This window comes from Amblyomma americanum, chromosome 2 (genome assembly GCF_052857255.1).
Source record: "Amblyomma americanum isolate KBUSLIRL-KWMA chromosome 2, ASM5285725v1, whole genome shotgun sequence".
Lineage (NCBI taxonomy): Eukaryota > Metazoa > Arthropoda > Arachnida > Ixodida > Ixodidae > Amblyomma > Amblyomma americanum.
Window position 1 is genome coordinate 103,343,893 of NC_135498.1, and position 3,400 is coordinate 103,347,292.

Consider the following 3,400-nt stretch of genomic DNA (forward strand, 5'->3'; position numbering starts at 1 on the left):
TTCGGCGACATCCCGTTCATTCTGCAGAAGAACAGAGCACTGCAGATTCGTTTGAATCTCCTTTGCTAGACTGTGAAACAAATTTTTGACGTCCGACAACAGGGCTTGGTCACTTTATACGGCTTTGATAGCCTTTGCGATGGGTTCTAGCAAAGTATGGCATGATTTCAATGCAACCCAGAACTCTTCTTCGTCCAGAACGACAACCCTAAGAGCCTTGTCGAACTGCACGTTCTCCATTATAGCAATTTCTTGCAAAACCTCCTTGTTTCGCAAAAGGCTTTCAAAGGAGAGGCAGACACCACTCCATCTCGTTATGCTCGGAAGCTTCAGGCTGCAGCTCACACCTTTGCCGTACTTTGTTGCCTGCCTTTCCTTGAATGTGGCCAACACCAAGTGAGTTTTCATAACGCATTTGATGATATCTTTCGCCTGCTTATGCACATCTTGGATTGTGCCAAGTGTAAGTAGATCATTCATCAGCAGGTTCAGAGAGTGTGCGGCACAACCAATCGCTGTAAGGTGAGGAAATCGCTCGATAACGAGAGCCCATGCTGCTTTCATATTACTGGCATTGTCGGTTACCAGCGCCTTTACCTTTGAGCTACCGACCGATTCCATAACTGCACAGATTTCTTCTTTCAGGTAGGCCGCGGTATGCCTGTTTGTGCCGGTGTTGATTGACTTGAAAAACAGTGGCGATGGTGTGCACAGCACAAAGTTTATAAGCGATTCTCCTTCGACGTTTGTCCAGCCGTCAGTGACAAGGGTGATGTATGAAGCCTATTCAATGGAATTTTTCACTGATACGGTAGCGGCCTCGTATTCTGCGTCGAGCAATGGTCCAGCCAAGCTGTGCCGGCTTGGGGGCTTGTAAGAAGGTCTGAGTGCTTTAAATGCAGCCACCCAATAGTCATTTGTAACCAAGGTGAAGGGAGAGTTGGAAGCATATATCGCCTTTGCCAGCGCTTTATCGGCGTTCTTCTGCGCTTGAGGTGTCATCGTGTCGACGAACTGAGTCACCCTTTCACTCGCTGACGCTGCGCTGCTCGCTGTGCTGTTTACTACGCCATGAGCTTCGCTTGAACTACGACTGCTACATGAAGGGCTGCGAGAGCGGCTTCGTGGTGTCACTTCCTCTCTTGGGAATTTCACGCACTGAGCAATGTGCCCAGGAAGGCGCGTGGCATTGGGAAAAGCATAGCTGCTGTTGCAGTACTTACAGACTGCGGGTCCCCGTTTCCCGCCAATGGACTCCCCGACCGTGAAGTGCATCCACACGTTGGAAAGTTGCCGTACCATTGCAGAATTCACTCCAACACGGACCTAAATGAGGATTTCCGCAACAGTTTGCACAGGGATGCGAAGGAAAGCCAAAAGAGGACAAAACAAGCACCAAAACAAGAGAAACTGTATCCAGCCCACGAAGCTTCGCCGACGGCGGAGCTGACATTACGTGGTAACGATGGCGATTGCTCAGCCGTCGATCGGCATTTCGGTTTCACGTTCGGTGTTTCGGTTTCGCATTCGGCACTGTGTGTTGCGTAAACTTTCTTTCTGTACATTTTTTCCCCGCAGAAATTTTGACTAATTTTTCCAACTGCTCCGAAAAAAAACGGGAAAAACAAGTTTTTTCTGGAATTTTCCCGTTTTTTTCAGCACTTCGCATCTCTAGTTATGATTGCGTGGAAACGGTGATTTTTTAAATATGCGGGCTGAATGATCACCGCATGGTCACGGTACTTGTGCGTGAACGCCACGGGTATTGTTTAAGTCATGGTGAGAAATAGGCCAGCAGACGCTGTCATTCGCTGCAGCCGCCACATACAAGACATGAAGGGCACACTTCCGGCAGCCACGAATGTCTTATGCATGTGTAGCTGCCCGAACCCTTCGGGCGTGTACGAGGTCAATGGCCCTGCCACACTTTCCTGTTGGTGGCTCCAGAGTCATTGGTCATGCCTTTTGCTTTCGCACGAGACGGACATGCCTCGCAATATCATCGGCTGCAAAGCCAGTGCATGGCGAGTCGAACTCGGGCAAAGACGTGAGTGAGTAACCAGCCAGGGGCGGATATAACTGCCAGCGTTGGATGAACGCTAGAGGTAGGCAAACCTTGCGTCAAAACGGGGCGCATTCATAAGCTCATCTCATTCCCAACTTGCTTTTTTTTATTTTGCTTTCGGGCACGTCGGGCTGCATGTTTTTAGGAGACAGAAGCGCGTAATTTATAACTGCCAATATCGTCAGTGTTTATGAAAATGGATCAAAAAATCCCGTGATGGGCCATGTAGTAATAGGTGATATTCGCACAAGTCTTATCGAGCGCACATATACTCATGCGTAATGTCTTTCGGCCTTTACAACGACTGTGACAGTAACTATGTGCGGCTCAAGTTATAAAAGTAACGTTACAGAAGCGTCATCAATGTAAAAATTTGGGGGAACTTAAGCAGCCCCTTTAAATGGCGCGACAGCGTTAATGGGTTCAATCAGCGGTTCCTCGTGCCGACGCAGACACTGGCACACTTTCCTTTTTCAGAATCACGATCTTTATGTGAAAGACCGCGCGACGTACCCTCTTTGAAAATTTTAAGTAAGCGAGCAGCCGCGGTGGCGGCGGGAGCGGACTCGGTGCCCAGCGGCGGCGCTGCCTTCACCGGCGCTGACCACTGCTCCCCGGCTGCGAGTGCAAAACGGCTGACGCAAGTGTGCGCCCTTGATCCCCTTCCTTCCATGGTAAGTAGTCGAGTAGAATGTGCGGCCAGCGAATTCGCGTCTTGAACCCGTTGTCACTGAGCGACGGCTCAGGTACGGTGGCTAGACGTTCTTTAGGCGTGAAATGCGCGGCGCGTTTGCCTTGCCGGAAGGCACTGCTGCTCAGCGATGCCGCCAGGGGCGCTGATGCTAGAGGCGCCGTTGCGCGGGCGCTGATCATGCATGGTGGAAAACGCGCGTACCGCGTTTAATTGCGTGATTTGCAGGCTGTGCTTTGCTTATGGGATTTCGCTGATGACGAAAAATGGTTCCGCGATGGTAGTTTGTGCACACGATGCAAGTATGAGCTCCTATTTCTGAAGAATAATTCACCAGGCAGAACCACTTTCTTTCCACAGCAGACGACAAGCAGCTGCTTGAATCATTTTGTTTTTGTTTCTTCAGCATAATATTTGCGAAGGTTTGATTTAAAAGGAACTGGAGCACTCGTCAGGTTCAATTTTTGTGCTCACCTGAAAAGGTGCTTTCGCAGACGTCCACACGGATTTCTAGAACGTGCTCGGACGGCGCGCTCGGCGGTTCGTTTGTAACATGAAAAGGAGTGCCAAAAGTTTGCCCCTGCCCCTCCTTTCCTTTTCCGCGCCGCTAGAGCGGTTCGCCCGTGCTGCTTTTTGCCTTTCAG